General features: G+C 41.0%; 1 protein-coding gene and 1 pseudogene across 5 annotated transcripts in view; both read right to left on the bottom strand.

Annotated features, from left to right (window-relative positions):
• Positions 1-20,588, bottom strand: part of ELAVL4 (ELAV like RNA binding protein 4) — an 89,543-nt gene that overhangs the window by 27,656 nt on the left and 41,299 nt on the right. The gene's annotated exons all lie outside the window — the stretch shown is intronic.
• LOC116860581 lies at positions 6,840-7,226 on the bottom strand (annotated as a pseudogene).

Raw genomic sequence — 20,588 nt, forward strand, 5'->3', positions numbered from 1 at the left:
ATCAGTTCCATTTTCCTTGTAAATCAGAGAAGTCTTAAAAATTGCAGTACTAAAATATTCTTATAATTATTCATTTTAAACAGTCATGCACCAAGTTGAGATGCTTTAAAGGGCATTTTTAAAGCAATAATCTCAACGATAAACCTTAGTTATGAGTTCTAGGAAACAAGTCAAACAGTCAATCTACCCAGCTAAATTGAATTTGTATGAAATTAAAATGAAATATGAAAAAACACAGACAAAACACTCACCCCTTAACTGCAAACATTAAACCTAAACCCAAATAGTTCATGAGTCATCATACTGATGGAATGTATGTGAAAGAAATTATTATGCCTACCAGTGGTGCATGTTCCCCAATATACTATATCTTTCTTTCTAATTATTCATGTATTTATGGAAATCTAAAGTAAATATAGTGGCTATGATTTTACATTCTATATTTTATCTTTATTTTATACGCTTCAGGTCCTAGGAAGGTTCTGAAGGTCAAGTGAAAGAAAGGACTCTCTTTTTTTTTTTTAAGACTTATTTATTTATTTTACAGAGAGAGAGAGTGGGGGTAGGGGAGTGGCAGAGGGACGGAATCTTCAAGAAGACACCCTGTTGAGCGCAGAGTCCAATGATGGGGGGAAGGGGGCTTGATCCCAGGACCTATGAGATCATGACCTGTGCTGAGATCAAGAGTCGGATGCTCAACCGACTGAGCCACCCAGGTACCCCAAAAGAGGACTCCTGCCCAGCAAGCTGTGTCATATCTACTCACCTGCCTGTATCAGTCCCAAACCATCACCTCAGGTTGAAGGCAATTAGCACAACTGTGCTATTATCACCTGCTCTAGGTTTAGAGAGAGACTGCACTTAACATCAGGAATGAGGGTGTTTTTGAGAAAAACTAAAAACCAGATGAACATCGTTTCAGAAAGGAAGAGGGGGAAAGACTGGAGGTTCTCTTTGATATGAAATAATGAGGTGCAAACTCTGAAACAGAACACTGCATTGAACAAGAGGGGAACAGAGGTGGAAAGCATTGCCTGTGAACTGAAAGACATGAGATAAACTGCCACACAATGATACTACCTGTGGTTAGCCTAGTTCGAGAACAGCTTCCTCACGTGCTTCTTGCCAACATAGGAGGAGTCCAGCTAAGTCTAATAAAAAATACTTGATGGAACCAAGCAATCTCTTTTAAAACACTCGAGAGATGATTAAATCCCGAGGTGGAAAATATAAAACTCAAGCCTCATTTCTTTCAAAAATTATTAGTAGCGGGGGAGAGTGAAACGAAGAATTCTGTTTTAACTTGTCTGTACGGTGGGCATACATTGGTGATGAGTTTTGGGTTTGCAGTTCTATATTTAAATGCACATAGAAAACTATAGATGAAACACATTCACAAAATATACCAACACTATTTCCAGGGGACCCAGAGAGCCACCATGCTGGGAAGGCCCCAGGGGACGCAGTCTGGAGCCTAGAGCGAAGTGTGTGTGTATCTGCATCCCAGAAATAGATAAGGGACTCTTATTATTCCTTTTTCCCAAAATAACTACATCTTCCTTTATCAGCGGTAGCAAGATTTGACCATATAAGTATAGTGACAGGATTTTCAGAACAGAAAATTTTTTTAAATTTTATTTTTGTTCTCAACTTATGAATTTATTTTGATACCAAGTTGGTCAAATAAAACAATTAAACCATTGAGGTTATGGCTACTGAATCATCAATAAAAAATAAAATCAATAAAGAAAAGATGATATTATGAAATGAAGATTGCCTCCAAAATTTAGAAATTATCCTGAATACCTGGCTCCTTGATACTCAAGTGATCCACAGCCCTTACATGTGACCACTCCCTAATAGTCCTGTCCAGCAGGCACAGATGAGGGATCCCCAGTGATGACGCATGGGCAGGAAATGCATTCTTGGCAGTTTGGGATGGAAACTTAAAATTAGAATGTAGTTTCCGAGGGGAAACATTTATACATAATGGCTACATTTTAAGGCACTTCAGTGTATTTTGGATTAAAGAGGTTCATGTTTTTAACAAGCTTTTCTTAAATCTGAACATGAATATCTCTGTTTTGAAAAATTGCACAAATGCACACTCACACACACACGAACACAGGATGTGTCCTCCTACTCTGACATAGCAACATCTTCATTCTGCGGTAATAATTTGTATACCAACTTCTCCCCCCTGGAAACCAAACACTTCTCACAAGAACTAGCTTATAAAAGTTTGCTTCCTCGAACATAGTAGGTTCTCAACAAACAGATCAAAGAGTGGATATACCTGTCTGTACCAACCCTCCATTTCTGGAAGAATGCTTTATGCTTGGGGGAAAGGAGGGGGATCTGGGGAATTCTTTTTGCATTTGTGAGAAAGGGAGAGCATGACAAGCTGACACCAAGGATTGGAAAAGAAAACGCAATGAATGTCTGGGTGGGCTCTCCGCCAGCACAGATCAGGTGCTGCCCACTCTCAGAGTTTCTAAAGTGCTTTGCCACCTGTTCTGTCACATCTGACTCCTACAACAACCCTGTGGGAGGGATAATCATCATTTTATAGATATGGAAACTGAAGATTAGAGAAAATAGTGATATGCCCTCCATTACAGAGCTGGATCTCAGTCTAGATCAGTGGTTGGCAAACTTTTTTTTTTACGTACCGGGTGAGACAGTACGTAGTTTAGGATTGGCGGGTCCTCTGGTCTCTGTCATGACAACTTTGCCATTACAGCAAGAAAGAAGCCATAGACAATATGTGTTCCAATAAAACACATTCAGAAAAATAGGCAGTGGGCTCAATTTGGCCTTTGGGCCATAGTTTGCTGACCCCTGGTTTAGATCTTTTGAGTCCAAATCCAGTACCCTTTTCCATACTCACAGCTACCCCATTTGAACTAAAATATCACTGACAATGATACCAAAGCCCTGAAATACTTCTGAGGCTTTTTTGAATCATCTAAGAAAAACTCAACTATCTTCAATAATCTGCTCTAATAAACATTTTCATTGTATTCAAATTCTAGGAATCACCATCATAGCTGATTATAACCCATCATTTTCCCGGTCATTCTGGATAGATGTTGTTTTCCCTTCGCCTTTGCAGACCTGGAGGTTATGACAGGAGGACCCCAAATGTGACATCCTCATGGTTGATGGCAGCAACAGAGAAGCCATCCCTTTGCAGGGCTGGCTGGAAGGGACCTCAGCATTTCTGCACTGCCAACCTGCACACTTTGCTCTTTCTTTCTTCAAAAATCGTCATTCTCCAGAAAGCTAACTGCTACTCTCCTCATCTGCGAAGCCCCAAAGTGGGCAGCCAGCTGGGTAGCTGCTGTTGATAAAAACTTCTGAGTTGAGTAAGGAATTTTTGTGAATGTTAGAACCCCTAGCTCAGGCTGAAATTCTGTTCTCAAAGCACATGATAAAATCCCCAGTCACCTTAACATCACCTGCATGGTGGTAACCCGCGTGCTGGGTTAACAGCAGCCGACTCTAAATCCCAGGACTCCCTCCCTGCCAGTCCTGAGATGACTTTCCCTGTTGTTGGGTGCCTCAAAATCTACCTGAACACACTCTAAGTGTCAGAGAGGCCTGCAGCTATTACCACACACACACTGATATGTAGTGTGTGTGTGTGTGTGTGTGTGTGTGTGTGTGTAAACTATACTTGCCCTATAACGTTGATTAAGTCATTTAAGCTCTATCAGCCTCTTCTTTCATCTGAAAACCCCGGGTAAGCCCTTATCCTCACAATCTTAGCATCGCTGTAAGGGCTAACAACGTTAACACACAGACCAACAGCAGCTACCATCTATTCAGGTTTCACCTTGTGCCAGGCACCATGCTACGTGGCCTACTAATGTTTCCTAATTTAATCCTGTGTGAAATGGGTGCCATGGGGCCCAACGTGCAGATAAGGAAAATGGGCTAAAACATGTGAAGTAACCGGCAAGTAGGGTCCATGGCTAGGATTTGAATAAGCCTAGGTCTGTGTGACTTAGCTCTTGCTTTTCTCCCCCGGGGGAGAAAAGGCACGTGAAAAGGCACGGCAGTGTCCAGCATCAGGTAAGCACTCAGGGGGATGAACACACCCTACATTGGGGTCTCTTCCCGTTCTTAGCACTGACTGGGGATATTCTGAGAAGCTGGAGCATTCACAACTCTGTTCCCACCCATCCCACCTCTGCGGGGTTTACACAGTGCTGGGCAACGGGAGTCCTGGCTTTTCTTCTGCAAGCTCAGGGTTAGGGGAGACAAGTCAGAGGATTTTTCTTTTGGTAGTTCACACAAATGCCTTTCTCACAAATGCCTCAAACTAAGTATGGTTTAAAGTCCTGGTACTCTAAGTGTGGTCCCTCTACCAGCATCATTGGCAACATCTGGGGACTTGATACAGAACTGTAATGATGTAAGAAATGTAGTTTCAGCTTATTGCTGTGTGGCCTTGGCTAACTCACTTAAATTAATCTCCCTACACCTTGGTTTCTGAGAAAGCTACACATCCTAATCCATAGTAACAGGGAAGGGAAACTTTGATAGGAAAGTTCTCAGAATTCCTTTGTATACACTATTTCTTTTCTTCCTCCAAATCTGCATTCCTACTTTGTCCCTTTCTGCTGCAGTCATCTCATTTGTAAAATGAACTTAATATTACTTTTTCATGGAGTTATTAGGAAGATTAAAAGTGATAATGCATGCAAAATGCCTGGCATATAAAAGATGCTCAATAGATGTTGGTTCCTTATCTTTTTGCTGCCACACCCCCATTAAATACTGCCTTCTACTATTGTCTACGAGAATGCTATCCCCTCAGTGAGGCCCCAAACTTCTTAAAGGTAGAGAATGTTTCTGATGCTTTACTTTTATATTGGACCACATGATACGCATCAGGCACACAAATTCCATATATAACAGTGGGCCCCCAAATGACCAAGAAATTGTTCCTGACTTCAGGGGACTTAATATGTAGAATACAAAGATGGATATAAGAATTAATTTTAGTTCAGCAAAAATAATAAATATATCAGAGATACTTCTTTTAAAATTATATACAGGGGTTCCTGGGTGGCTCAGTCAGTTAAGCGACTGCCTTTGGCTCAGGTCATGATCCCAGGGTCCTGGGATTGAGCCCCACATCGGGCTCCTTGTTCAGCAGGGAGCCTGCTTCTCCCTCTCCCTCTGCCTCTTCCCCCTGCTCATGCTCTCTCTCATGCTCAATCTCTCAAATAAATATGTAAAATATTTTAAAAAAATTAAAAAAGAACTATATACAGGAACAGAGAGGAAATGCAGACTGATTCTGACTGAGCAGAATACAGAAGGCTTCCTGCGGGGAGGGGGGCATTTGAGTTCAGCTTTGAAAAAAAAAATAGGAGATTTTGATAGGATTTTCCCATCAAGGGATGAGCTTCCAATCAGAGGGCTGAATCCAAGCACTGCATATTACCCTACAGGTATTTATTGAGCACCTATTATGTGCCAGACATAGTTCCATTTACTGAGATTATAGCAGAGAACAAAAATACTTGTTTTCTGCCATCACTGAATGTATATTCTGATTGGGGGTGATGGAGCAAGACAAGAAACATAAATAAAATATAAAGTTTGTCAGATGATGGTGAGTTCTTGGGAGGAAATAAAGCACAGAAGGGGGAAGACAGTGTAGGGGATGGGGTTGCAACTTTTTAATAGAGGGTCAAGTAAGGATAAGGTGACATGAGAGCAGAGACCTGAGGGAGAGGAAGCAGCTAGTCCCCCCATCTGAGGGAAGGGCATCCCAGGCAGAGGAAATCTGTGCAAAGGCCCTGAGGCAGGAGCGTGCATGGTATGTTGGAGCAATGAAACAAGTGAATGTGAAGGCAACATACCACTGCACTTGTTAAAGGCCTAAAAAGAGGAAAAGGGTAGCCCTGATTCTTTCAGACTGGTTCTATGATGCTGTTGAATAATACATGTATGAAAACACTCAAACCCCCCCCCACCCCCCCATAGCTTTGCAGATCAGGTAAATACTCTTACTGAAACATCTTTTTGAAACCATCTCTTTATGTGACTCTGTTCCTTACTAGATTGGAGGCTACTTGAGGTCAAGACGATATTTTATTCATCTCTGTGCCCCCAGGACCTACCAAAGGGTCCATGACATTGTTGGATACCCAGTAAATGTCTGTTGGCTGAATGGATGAATATTATCTATGCACATACACATTTACAACCTCTTAACCAATTCAAACTCTCATATACCAAACAGAAAGCAACCAGAAAGAGCAACAAACCCTTTTACCCGGGTCTTATCCATGTCCGGAGGAACCAAGCCTATGAGACACAACTGAATGACCTTCAGTCTTTAGTCTGAAGGAGAGAAGACTCTAGAGGTGCTCAGAGCCAATTCTAATATTGGAAGGGCTGTCATGGGACTACAGGGGTAAATTTGCCATGTGGTGCCCCATGGGAGAGAACAAAGATCAGAGAAGAAAGTTAGGGAGTAGATTTCTGCCTTGATAAAAGGAAGAACTTTTTTTAAAATTTAATTTATTTTTTCAGTGTTCCAAGATTTATTGTTTATGCACCATAGCCAGTGCTCCATGCACGTATTGGTGGTATTAAGGAAGAACTTTCTAATGCTGATTTATAAGGTGTGGTTGCCTTGGGAGCTGGTAAGGGCCCCATGACTAGAGGTATGCAAAGAGAGACCAGATCAATGTTTTATCAGGGGATGTGGCAGCAGTCAGCAAGATTGACTGATCCCTTCCAATAGTAAGATTCAAAGATTCTAAGTTATATTTTACTTATTTATTTGAGGAACAAGAACCAAGTTTCTCATTTGTTCATTTCTTGAAGTATTCCTTAGTGATATCCTTGGCCTAAAACTCTTCACCATAGTTCTTAACCACCAAACAACTGCAACCAAACACTTTTCAGGGTTTTTCCATCAGTTTCTCAGAGGTCTACCCATTCCCCTACTTTCTTGTTGCCATCGACCTTCATTAGGTGGATTTGGTGATCAGGACAAAGGGCTCCACCAACTTGACAGACATAGGCTCATCACAGTTGGATGCAAGGCCACAAAGATGGGCTTGGAGCTTGTCTAAGGCTTTGGCAGCTTTGTGAATTCCATCTGCTAGGCCATCATGGATGAAGGCAGTCTTCAACAGCTCTTGGAAAGCAGTATTAACGTCCACAACACTTCCAGCAGCAATGCCTTCCTTGGCCATGGCAGTGGGTTATGGGTGGGGCCAAATCTTGAGGTCTCTGCCTCTGTGCTACTTGGTGTCAGCAGGGAAAGAGCTAAATTATATTTATTTTAGACCCAACACTCCCAACTGGTTTCAGTTTATCCTGATTTCTAACTGAGGAAATAAAAAGAATAGAGAATAATTACTAAGCACCTAGTATGGGCTAAACACTTTACATACATCATTATTTAAATCTTCACAAACTCTGAGGCAGGCATTTTTATCCCTACTTTACAGAAGGGGAAACTGAGCCCCACAAAATAGAAATAACATACCCAAAGTTATTTGGCCACAGAATAGCAGCCAGACCCATTTGATTCCAGAGCCTGTGCACTTTTTTGCTGTGCCCTGGCTTCTTGAATATGTGTTCATCTGTATGCTAAGCACACCAGCTGGACATGCATGGCACAGTGTGCGTGAGACTTTGAGAGAGCCTGAGTTTTCTAGTACTATCTCCAAGTCCTCATTCTTTCCATTTAATTCCAATATATACCTTCAAAGTATCCCATTCCCACTTCTAACCTGGTTGTGCCTGGATCTGGTACATCACAGAGTGACAGTCTTAGAAAGGACTTTAGTATCAATCTTCTTCAAGTCTGTACGATAGATTCTAAAACTGAAGACCAAGGAATAAGCAAGGAGTTCGTGGTCTAGTAGGAAAGTCAGACCTATGAATCAATAATGACAGTAGGGTATGGTTCAGTGTTATGACAGTTAGAAGGAAAGAGGGCTGAGATGAATTCAAAAAGATTGACAAGAGATAGCCACACAATAGACAGAGAGGGGCATTATAGCAGGAGAGGACAGCATGAGCATCTGTTCCTCAAGGAGAGAGAACTGCCCCTTGGTTTACAGCCATTACTTGCAGGAGGCTGCTGATTGTTGATACCAACCTGAATTCTCAATACTGCTTCCAAGTTGAATCTGTGCTCAGATGTATATATGACATCCCCCCTAGACCTCTGGCACAGATCCAGGAATCATTTAGGCATCTGAAATTTTGAGTGTGTCTGCTTTCTGCCAATGACAAACACTATTGAAAATGACAGGACCCAGCAGTCCTTATTTTGAATTCCCAAAGTATTTAAAATTACACTGAACCAGTACTAGGTTATCTCTAGAGGGTTACATTCTGGCTTTCTAAGCAGATGTAATTTACCCAGAAGCTGAGAGCTCATCATGGGGCATCAAAATGGCAATGAACAAAGCACTTGTCCCACAGTGGGCTTTAAATATAAGCTTGCTGAACTGAATGCATTTCTTAGTGGACCCTAAATCCCTTAAGGGCAGGAATGTGAATCTTACTAATCTTGGTATGACCAATGTGCGGCACGTAGTAGGCTTTCAATAAATCTATGTAGAATGGATGAATAAGTTAACAAATTCAAAAAGTGAATAAATAGGAACAAAAATAGTTATTTTGGGGGGCAAATGAGTGGCTCAGTTAGTTAAGTGTCTGACTCTGGATTTTGGCTCAGGTCATGATCTCAGGGTCATGGTTTAAGCCCTGCATCGACTCTGCTCTGGGTATGGAACCTGCTTGAGATTCTCTCTCCCTCTTCCTCCGCCCCTTCCCACTCTCTCTCTAAAAAAAAGAATTTTTTTTAATTTACTTTTTGAGTGTTTACCATGTGCCAATCAATGTACTGAGTGCTTTGTTTCCCCCACCCCCAGCTTTATTGAGGTATAATTGACAAATAAGATTGTAAGATATTTAAAGTATACATTGTGATGATTTGATATATGTATACATTTATTTACTTACTCATATTTTTGATGAGAACATTCAAGTTCTAGCTGAGTACTTCATGTCTAGCATCTCATCTACCCCCAAAACAATCCTACAAGTTGGCATTATGACTGCCATTTACAATCAAAAAGACCAATGTCCAGAGGCCTCAGATCCCAAGACACAAGTCCATCTGGCTCCAAAGTCCATAGAGACTTTTAATAGAGTTTCCCGATTTCAGAGACAACACAAACCAAACTGTTTAAGTAAAGGTGAAACAAAGCCTCTGTTACTGGGGTAGGCACATGCAAGCGCACGAGTATATACAGAACCAAACTGTTAAAGGTGAAACAAAGCCTCTGTTACCAGGGTAAGGCACATGGAAATGCACAAAGTATATACAATGATTTCCAGCAGTCCCCAAAACAGGAAGGACTGGTTACAAAATTACATTATTCCAAAAAGAAAGCCAACCAACAAATTCTCAAAGGATTTTTTTTTAACCTCTTTTGGTTTGTCCTATAAAATAAGTTGCTCCAAATGACAGATCTTCAAACATATATATTTCAATAATAAACCTCAATAAATAACAAAATGAAACTAATCTGAACCTATTTTTCTTCTGTCTGTTCAGGAAAGAAAGGCAATTCATAAGATAAAAAGCCAGTATCAAGTACTTAGTTTAAAAAAAAAAAAGCTGAAAGGGATAAATAGGGAATGTGCCAGGGATAATAGAAACCTCAGTGACAACCACCTCACACTCAGCATCTATCACACAAAGAGAAGTGTTCAGACTGATGACCCTGGGGCAGTGAAAAGTTCTTAATCGAAGCAGCATTCAATTACATTATGTGCAGAATATTCTTACAGACAGGAGAGAATAGTCAAACATTTAAACATTTTTAACGAGGGTTGAAACAAAAAGAGGAGGATTTTGGCAAACTCCCAGCTAGCCAGAGAAATGAACCAGAATTCTTAATTCTTCATTGGCTTGCTCTCACATAAAACAAAAGGTCTGGATGTCAGACAGACAAGACTTGCCACCCAGAAGGGTCGTGAACCCACCGGTGATTCCAGAAATGCAGCCAATGTTAGACAACGGTCTAGCAACAAAGGAAGAAGAGGTAGAAAAAGTTATCAGGTTAGTACTAATTACATACTCTATAATTAGCCTTTGGGCAAAATGAGACTGTCTGTGGGTGAAATGTCTGTGGGTGAAAGGAAGTGCTGTGTTTAACACTAAAGACAACAGCTTCCAAAACTCCCATCAGACACTATTTGTATAAAGCATGTGTGGAGGCTCCTGATACAGTGTTGGGATTTAGATTACATGAGATAAAGTATGTGAGAGGGCCTGGCACAGGTAGATGCTTCATAAATATTAACTGAATATAAATCTATTAAAACTGCCTCTATCCAAAGTAAAAGAAAATTCATGGCTCTCGATGAAGGAGATAAATAACTTGTCTGTGCAGAGAGAAGCCAGTATGTCAAATGTGAGCTGGAGAAGGACTTTGAGAATCTTTATCGGTATGTCATTTCTGAAATGGGCTTGGGGCTCTCTGGCCTTGGACTTACCATTAAGAGCTTGTGAAATGCAGAGATGAGTACCCCATCCCTATTATCAAGGAGTTCACTGATAGTAAAGTGCCAGACAGGAAGCTCATGACCGTGTTCAGTTCCAACAAATGTTAAAAGAGAAATTCCCCAGATCCATGAATAAGAAAAGAAACAAGAAAGAAAAGCGCATTTCCCCTTTTCCTTACTATTCAGTTTTCAGATAAATAATAAGACAAAAATCAAGAAATAAAAACCAAAAACAAAGGACTCCTGCAGAAATGGGCCTGTAGAGTAAGAATTACGGAGAGAAGTCATCTTCTTTGATTTTTTTTGGTTTCTTTTTAAAGCTAAAGGCTCCTCAGGGAATGGCTATACTGTGCCAGTGTGACCAGCCTCATTACACGGAGTCGAGTACCTGAGAGAGGTGAAAATGAAGGCATGCCCGGGAATGTGTGTGAGAATTACAAAAGGTAAACACCTTCTATGGCTCAGCTCTTTGGGGCAATGGAAAATGAAATGTTACCCTGACAGTCAGAAAGCCAAATGAACTCAAGATTTAAATCGTGCCCAGAACATGCTCAGTATTCAGTGACTTTCACAAAAAATGCCTAATGCGTGATGGGGCTGCGTTGGTGCTGAAGAGATGGATCCATCTGGCACCACATTCGGTTTCTCTTGGGAGCTAGTAAGACTTTTCTAGGACACCAAGGCCTCCACTTGCCCACCCATGTACAAAAGAGGACCCCACCTCTTTCTTAACAAAAAAAAATGAGTTCATCATATAGAACTGTCCCAAACTGCCCCCTTCCCTTCTACCTGCAAACTTATCCCTAATGGAACTCCATCCCTCCCTCCTGGCTTAGAACAAAAGTCCATAAAATGCTGGAGAGTAAATGTTCCGAGGGAAAGGTTATGTGGTATACCATTCCTTTTAAGATTTATAATGCACATTAGCACAGACTCAAGAAGTAGTGATAAAAAGAAACCCCATTTTAACTTGGTTCACTTCCATTCCTCCAATCTCATTTGGTCATGAAACCTCTTCAAAAAAAAAAAATCTTATGGGGGTGCCTGGGTGGCTCAGTCATTAAGTATCTGCCTTTAGCTCAGGTCATGATCTCAGGGTCCTGGGATCGAGCCCCACATCGGGCTCTCTGCTCAGAGGGGAGCCTGCTTCTCCCTCTTCCACTCCCCCTGCTTGTGTTCCCTCTCTTGTCGTGTCTCTCTGTCAAATAAATAAATAAAATCTTTTTAAAAATCATCTATTAAACATTTTTGGGAAAGACTTTCAGAAGAGATTCCCAAATGACCATTACTCTTTGAAATAGGATTGAATACTGCCTCAGGATATAATTACCCTGAGTTGGGGGTTCTGAGCCCATGGTCTGAGCTATAGTTCCTGAGATACCAGAGGGGCTCACAGAAAAAAAGGAAACCAAGCCAGAGAGCACTTCTAAAGTCTCTTTTCGCTGTAACAGCTTATGATTCCGTTTCTTAGAAGACATCACACAGACTTGTGTCTGGGATAATCTAGACACAGGACAGAGATGCATAGCGGGGAGGTGATCAGACATTTGAAGACATAGTTTCATGTTGGTACAAGTCATACAGGTCTGATCTCTAGCTCATGATGTATCAGTGGTCAGCACAAAGTCACTTAAGGAGTTTCATGTGGAGAACCAAAGACCCAAGGATAAAACAAAACATAATTGCACGTGGCTCATGGACACCCAAGCAGGAGCACACATGTATGGGTGTACACATACAGGAGCACACCTGCATGTTATCTATGCTTAACTAACTAGGCACATGACCCTGGGAGCTGATATAGTACTGCAGATGAGGAGACAGACTAGCAAATATGGGTTCAATCTTGCTCTGACACTTGGAAGTTCTGTGACCTTGGACAAGTTACATAACTTTTCTGAGCCTGTTCCCTCACCTGTAAAATAGGGTTAATTATTATTACACCTTACAACACTGCTGTATGAATTAAATCACTACACACCAGGTGCTGTTCTAAGTATTTTGTATGTATTGATAATCAAAATAATCCTATCAATCTCCCTATTTTACAAATGAGAAAACTGAGGCACAGAGAGGTAAGAATTTTTCTATTACACAGTTAGTAAGTAGTAAGGCTGGGATGCTAACACAAGCAGTGTCGCTCTCCTGCCTAGCACAGTTCCAGATTACAGTAGGTGCATGACATTCCTTGGGAAGACACACACACACATGCACAAATACACAAGTACACAAATACCCTACACCTCCTCTTCCTCTCTGGGATTTAAAATGGGCTGTTTTTGTTATTAGTTTATTACATGGGCAGTTCAAGTGGGCAGCATGCAGACACCAGCTTCCTAAACACAAGGATCCTATGTGGCTGTTCAAGGAACAGAAGAACAAATTCAGTGCTGAGAAATGTTAGTTCATTCTGAGTGATGACTCACAACCACTATTTTCACAAACAGCCTGCTAATTAAACTTTCTTATGAACCCTGCTAACCAATTTTTCCAATGCATGGAGGAAAAATCATTCATTATAGACCGGAATCCAAAATCTAATATTAACAGCACAAGTAGGATCTGTGGCATTGTAATTTGATCAGCTTGAGCATTAATAACAGTTAGACACTGATGTCTGAGAGAGTTAATCAGCTTTTGTTGAGATGCATGTAGATAACAGAACAAAACATCTGGAAAGCAGACTAGAGAGCAAAACTAGCTTATCCCAAGGGGCTTAGTATTTGCTTTACCCTCCTAAATCCCCTGCTTACAACATCCTATCTTCTAGGTGACCATAGTAATATCCTGAATTGGTATAGCATTTTAAAGGCTTACCAACACATTAGCAGCTCATCTCGTGTCGACACACAGTAAGGTGGAAAGAGCCAGTGTTATTATCCCCATTTTATGCGCAACAATCTTTCGATCCACCGAAAGTCGTATAGCTAGAATGAGAACTTGGTGGAATCTTCCATTTTATCATGTTGCCACTCAGAAAGGTGGCTTGATTTTAAAAAGGATCTTAGAAATCATCCTGGCATTTTCAAAATATTGAACTGAAGGCTTTCATATACAATCTTCCAGAAGCAGTAAAACTGTTGTTCATTATTATTGCAGCTATTTCTGAGGTTTGCTGGAATACATCCTACACAGCCACAAGCAAGATTCAGGATGAAACAGCAAGAACTCGAGGAGCCCTCTCCGTGAAGGTCTCCTGATCCCACTGGCAGCAGCATGTGGTCAGACAGACATGGGTACACAGGCAGTGTGGTCAGTCACTTCAAACAACATGAGCTTTGGTTTCCTCATCTCAAGAACAGGGCTGCTATTACCTCTTGGGATTGTGGTCAGGGTTAAATGAGCTAACAAACATAAAGCAACTGGCATCCAGCGGTGCTTAATAAATGTGAGGTCCCATTCCACTCTGCTGCCTTCTCAGATGGTATCTCCTACTTCCTCCTTGGAATTACATAACTGAGGACTGAACCCGGAATATATCTACTTTTCCTTCCTTCTCTTCTTCTCCATCTGTTGGCCCTGGGGTAGGCACTTGGTGAGAAGAAGGAGGGCTTGTGAGACACAAGGGTCCCCTCCCATTTATAGATTGCTTCAGTTTATAAGTGCCCCTACCTGTGTCAGATGGTTTGAATGCCAAGTTTATGCAAAGAAGGTAAGGAAAGGATCTGTCTTCTTACTGTGTGGTGAGAATATGGAGGTCCACAGGGACAGAGTGACTAACTCAAAGTCAGGCACATACCTATTCAGCATGTGCATGAGCGACCTGGAGGATGATGTAGGACTTTCACTGATGTCTATATGCTGGTTAGTTCACCGTACTATGTCTGGTATTTCTGACAAGGAAGCATTTGTGGTGTGTGTGTGTTTTGGGGAATGTGGCACACTGGGGTAGTGTTTGCTTTCTTTTGTACTTAGAGTGTTGTCTGTCTCATTGGGAAGGTTCCACTGACGAGCAAGGGGCACTGGGAAGAGAAAAGGTGGCTGAGGACCAGTTCCCGTTTGCAAGATCAGGATGTGGGAAGTGAAAGTAATGTTTGATTCTTCTGTTTGCTATCCAGCTCAGAGGCCGGGGCAATGGGGAACCTGCCAGAAATGACTGTACGAACCCTTGCCAGGGAGATGGAAGCAGAGCACTGAAGTGCCTATGTGTCCAGACTCAGGGTTTGACCCAATGGGGAAGACTGAAGAAACCCAGAAGCTGGTTATACCTCAGTTCAGGGCAGCAAGAATGGAAGCCCAATTCAGAACACCCCCTTTGGTGTATAATTTGTGAAAACAGGTACTCCACTCAGACAACTTCTCTCTGTCACTGCCTGCCCTGGTCAGAAAAAAAGAAAATGTCAATCAATCCAACATGGGTTCAAGCAAGAAAGATGAGGAAGGGAAAACTATGTAGGTGATTTCAGGCTTCATATCCCACCCTGTATTATATACAGCTGGCAAGTGTCTCCACAGAGGTTTCTGTGGGCTAACTGTGAGTGTGGGGGAAAGAGGGCAGGGCTGGGATCTGGGTAGGGGAGGCCAGGGCTGGGATCCTGCTTATACTTAACAATAGGATCAAGGTTGTCACCATCTATATTTCCTTGATGTAAAGAAAACTTGGGCTAGGTGGTATGTTACTTCTCGGACAAGTACCCTAGCCACGTTTAATTTAATTTTCCTTCTGGGTCTCCTTTTACCATTCATTCTACACATATTTCGCTCTACCTTGCTTAAAAAAAAAAAAAAAATCCATGGCTATTTTAATTCTAGCTCTTTTCCATATTATCTTATAAAGCCAATTCAAATTCTTTTACAATCAAATGGCATCTAAGTAAATAAAAAGGCAAAAAGAGGGGGCAGGACAGGCAACAAGCAAAGAAAAGAAAAAAGAGAAGAAGAAAGAGAGAGGAAAATAAGAAGCCAAGTGCTCCTGACTCAAGTCTTCCTTGGGCTGCATTGGCCCCATTTGTAAAGTATAGACGTTATCCATATTGGCTATTTCAAAAGGGTCAGAGAAGTACTAAAAGTAAAAGCCTTTGAAAACAAACACAAATGGCAAATATCAGGGATTATTAAGTGTATATTTTATGCCATACCACCAATAAAATGACTAAATCTGATTTAAGATGTTTGTGATGAGAAATTCCATTAGCAGCCATAGGAATTAGAGTAATTACCCTAAGTAGCTGTAACCACTTAATGGTAATGGGACCTCACAGATCACCGGACATACAACCACAAAACAAGGGCCAAGCAGAAATCCAAACTCAGAGGTCAGCTAGAAACTGAAGGAGGTGGAAACAGAGTCACTGAGAGAACACGTACCTGACCTCAGCAAGATAAACGGTGGTTCTCAAATCATAGACACCATGCGGAGTCTGCAAATTGTCCACCTCCTTCTGTGTTAGGTCAGCTTATTTATTAGTAAACTAGAAAAACACAGACTTTGGAGTCTGACAAACTTGGGTTCAAATCTCAGCTCCACCGCTTATTAGCTGTGACCTTGGATAACTTACTTAACATACTTAAACCCTGTCTGAGCTTCAGTTATTTCATCAGCACAAAGGGGGCACTAACACTTACCCACAGAATAGTCCTGGCTGTTCCATTCACTACCCCTTGAAGAGGTCTCTGAAACTTGGCTCAGCTGCTTCCTCTTCATGGACTGGTCTCCCACAACCTACTCTCTACCAAGATCAAGGCTCACTCCTACTCGACACTTGTTCCGAGATCCCCAGCCCACTGTCATTTTTTTTTCCTTCTTTGAACACTCATAGCTGATGACTTCATATTCATTCACCAGAGGCGGAGTGATAAGATAAGAGAAAGACCACAGACTTTCAGTCAGACAGATCTAACCCCACTCTCCAGCTAACAGATTCTAAGTCTTGGCTTCCTTATCTATAAAATGGGGATAATACCACTGATCACCCATAACTGACATAAAGCTTCAAAAGACATAGAATAATATGCCTAATCCTGTAGCTGACATATATCAAAACACATATCAAAACTTCAACTTCACTGTATTGTTACGAGTCTTCCTGCGCTAATGAAATTAATAGCCAGGGTCAGGGAGGGTGAGTTTGGACCTTGGTGAAAAACAAAACAAAACAAAACAAAACCCTCCATAAAACAGCAAAGGTGGATGTGCAGTGATGTGCATCCCAGCCCCTTCCAGAACTGTAGGCTGCCGCAGGGCCCCATAATTTGTCCTGGCTTCCCCCATCACTGCCCTGCTAGCAGCAACATTTGGGCACAAACTAGGTCTTATCCTCTCCGGCTTCCTCACAGACCCTGATACAGAATTTAAGAGAAGAGAGGGAAAGGGAATAACATTTATTTGGTCTGAGAGCACAGACACTAAATAAATACTGTTGGCTGATTGAAAATGTTTTACAAATGTAAAAGCCTTATATAAATATATGGTCTCCATCTGAATTTTATCTTCTCTCCAAACTAGAAATATCTTCTCCCATCAAAGCTCAATTTGGGGACTGTAGAAAAAATAAAAAGGCAACTTAAAGATCTTTAGTTCTTACAAGGAATAAAGACAGATACAGAGTTCATCAGTTAAGAGCAGTAAGGGAGATGTGGAATGGGGTGGGGGAAGGCAGACTGAAAAGAGAAATCACCCTGCCACACCTCCCAGAAGACAAGAAAAAAAATGAATTTCCCATTAACACATTTCAGAAAGCACTTTCCTCTTACCCTGAAGCTGATGAATTACATTTTTAGATAATGTGTGGAAATTTCAGCTTGACATTACCTTCTTCCTTAGTTCCTAGTCTCAATCAGCCAGGTCACACAGAGAAGGGGGAAGGGATGGAGGGAGGGAATGTGTGTGGGGTGTGTCTATGTATGTACTGGGGGAAGGAGAGGAGGCTGGGTGAACAGGGAATTGGTCCTAGGAACCAAATAGTCAGCTAAAGTACAGAAATAGAAAATCCTTAAAATACCCAGGCCTGATTCACATCCTAGGTAAAAAATCATTTGAGACAACTCTCCTGGGATATGAGAATACTTTCCTACGGTTATCTGAGTTTGGAAGGAGGGCAGAACCATCTGATATGAAAAGGAAGATGAAGGGGAAGACAGCCAGGGGGCAAAAGGAAACCATACCTGGTCTGTAATCCTGACTACTACCATCCTGGGAAAAGAATTATGTAGAAGGAAGCAGAATGTACCTGTACAAATTCTAAACCTCACAGCTCCACTTTGCCAACTTATCCTAATTAGAAAGGATGGGAGGTCTCTGATTGCCCCTGACGGGTGTGTAAGAGCCACAACAATTACATGGTTTACTGTCTGCACTTAACATTCTGACATTTTCCAAGTTCCCCTTACTAAGAGAGACCCCTATTCTCCCATTGTGTAACCCCACTAGGCTGCCAAATCTTCTCCATAACTGTTTTCCATTCACCCCAACAATAATCCATTTCCTTCCCCAAGTCATCAAATCAAAATTCTTTCATTCTTCTTTGTGGAATACATGTAAGATGACTGCAGGGAGGTGATAAATAAAATGACAGATGTAAGTCTGCCTGATTTTCCTCTGAATTCAAGAGACACATTGCACTGTACCAAGCACATTTTCCAAGTCAGCAACAAAATGTGCTGATAAATGCTACTATTTCCTCTAACCTTCCCATCACTAATGGATATCCCTCTGATGTGCATATAAAAAAGTTCATTTAGCTAATCAATATCTTGGGATTTTCTTGGATTATGCATAATTGAGGTTGGGTTTTAACTATGCTTAACTTTAAGGCAGCATCCATTTTAATACAGGGCTTGCAAAAGAAAGAAAAGGCGAACACAGTGAAGAGTATTTTGTGAAGAAAGAAGATCTGAAGTTAAAAGCCACTCTAAGTCTGTTCTTCCTCATTCAGGTAAGCAGTGACCTGCTTAATTAAAAAAACCACTGGTACTTACTATTTTTTTAATGCATAGTATACTCTTTTCCAAAACAAAAGATTTTGAACTCTAATTAGGTTTTCCCTGAACTAAAAGTTTTCATTCCGTAGGTAACAAAAGCTGAGTTGGTTTGTAAAGGGGAGAAGTCAGTTGAGTAATTTCAGAGAAACTGCCAGAGATAAACTATAAATTGGACATCTCATAATTTGTCAGACAGACCTGGGTTCAAGTCCCAACTCACCTTCTTGGAAGCTAAGTCACCTTGGACTAATTACTTAACCATTCCTAAATCCAAGTTTTTTCATCTGTGAAATAACTGTCTTGAGGACTACATGAAATTCCATCTACTGATCTCAGCACAATGCTTAGCACATAGTAAGTGCACAATAAACACTAGCTATTATCATGAGTCTCCAAGAAATCTCAATTTACTATTTAAATGAGCTACTATGGTTAAAGCATCTAATATAGTGCCCAGAACACACATAAGGCACACACAAACATAAAAAAGCTGCTTCCAAATGCAAATTTTTATTTGCCTTTGCTAGGTGATGAAAGAAAGTATGCCAATAACTCACTTTGGGGTTGAAATCACATTTTAGGAGTGAATTAAAAGAACTTCCGTATTTTAGAATTTTTCAGGGTCTTTTATTGTTTTATAAAGTTACCTCAGAAGTAAATCAAGACAATCAAATAAGTAAATAAGTCAATCAAATTCCCATACTGTCCTATAAGTCTGTCCAGTTCCTTGAAATTATATGAGGTAACCTAAAGCAATTCGCAGCCTTCACTCTCCTTTCCGTCTTCAACCCAAGAGAATGTATTCCATGCAATGTATTGTGTGTGTTGGTGCCCTTACACACCCTCCCACCCCTCAAGGCTGTAGTCCATGTTCTACGTGTCACCTACTGAGAGGGACACATCGGATTAATAGCATTTTCACAAATCTGAGAAAGAACAGAAGTTACCCCGTGTCACCAAATCAAAATTGAGTTGGTTCCTTTAACCAGAGTTGTGATTCCAGATATAAAAGTGGTGGCAAAGCATTATTCACCCTGATGTCCACAGTTGTGAAGGGTCTTCTTGCCTTGTTCTGCTTTTTCCACTGAATGATAACATTAATTAAGCCAAAGACACGTGTTAGAAAGAAAAGAAAAATGAAAGAATGGGCTAAAGGTGAGGTTTAGGAAATGTTCTTTGCCGGTTGGGATGCAACTTTAACCGGCTTCATTCTTTGGTATGCTTAACTTCACCTGGCAATGCAGCTGTATCTTAGATCGCTGTTTTCAAAGAGGTATGTCCCAGCTCTATTTCCTGCGTCCAAAGCATGAAAGAATAAAAAAGTTTTTTGTTCTTAGTCTGGAATTTTAGCACTATACCTCTGGTTTCTTTCCCTCTACCCAAATCCCAACCCTATCTTTCAAACCTCTCCCAGTAGCTCCAGCTAACACAGACCTCACCCTTTATCAACCGCCTACAGTCCTTACAGTCTGTTCCATACCCAGGTCATTCCATATATTCAGCTTTATTGTGAATAACGTTCAGTTTGAACAACTCTGTCTTTAAAACCCTCCCTTCAGAGCTCTTACTTGCCTGAAAAACTACACTGCATGGGCACATGAGGAGTAACATCAAGTAAAAAAATATAATTCTTTTTGATCGTTATGATGCAAATAATCATACAATCTAGACAGGTAGAGCAAACCGTTTGTTGTTGTACACTGATTAATATCTGGGTTTTTTTTTTTTTTTGGTTACCTTTTTTCTTCTTTTTCTATTCCTTTTGGAGAGGGGTGATGGCAAATTATTAAAAATTATTATTATTAAAATATAATTTAGCATTCCAGCTCTGCTGGCTTTAAAACATTCCCTGAGCCACCTAACTATAACCTGCCTGAGCCATGTTTCCTCCCCTAAAATACTGAGCATCTGTAATGCAATCTCATAGCTTAAAAAAAGAAACAAACAAAAAACCAAAAAGGCAACAAGATTAAAAATTAGAAACTAATTCAGTTCTCTACAGTTCATGGGAATAACACAGTTTCTACCAGGAGTTTGACGTTTTCTTGCCTGAGTTTCTAGGTTGCACAGAAGCTCGTGGACCATGTACCACACTTCCCTTTCTC

Source organism: Lontra canadensis, unplaced genomic scaffold (genome assembly GCF_010015895.1).
Source record: "Lontra canadensis isolate GAN:19392208 unplaced genomic scaffold, GSC_riverotter_1.0 scaffold179, whole genome shotgun sequence".
NCBI classification, from domain to species: Eukaryota; Metazoa; Chordata; class Mammalia; order Carnivora; family Mustelidae; genus Lontra; species Lontra canadensis.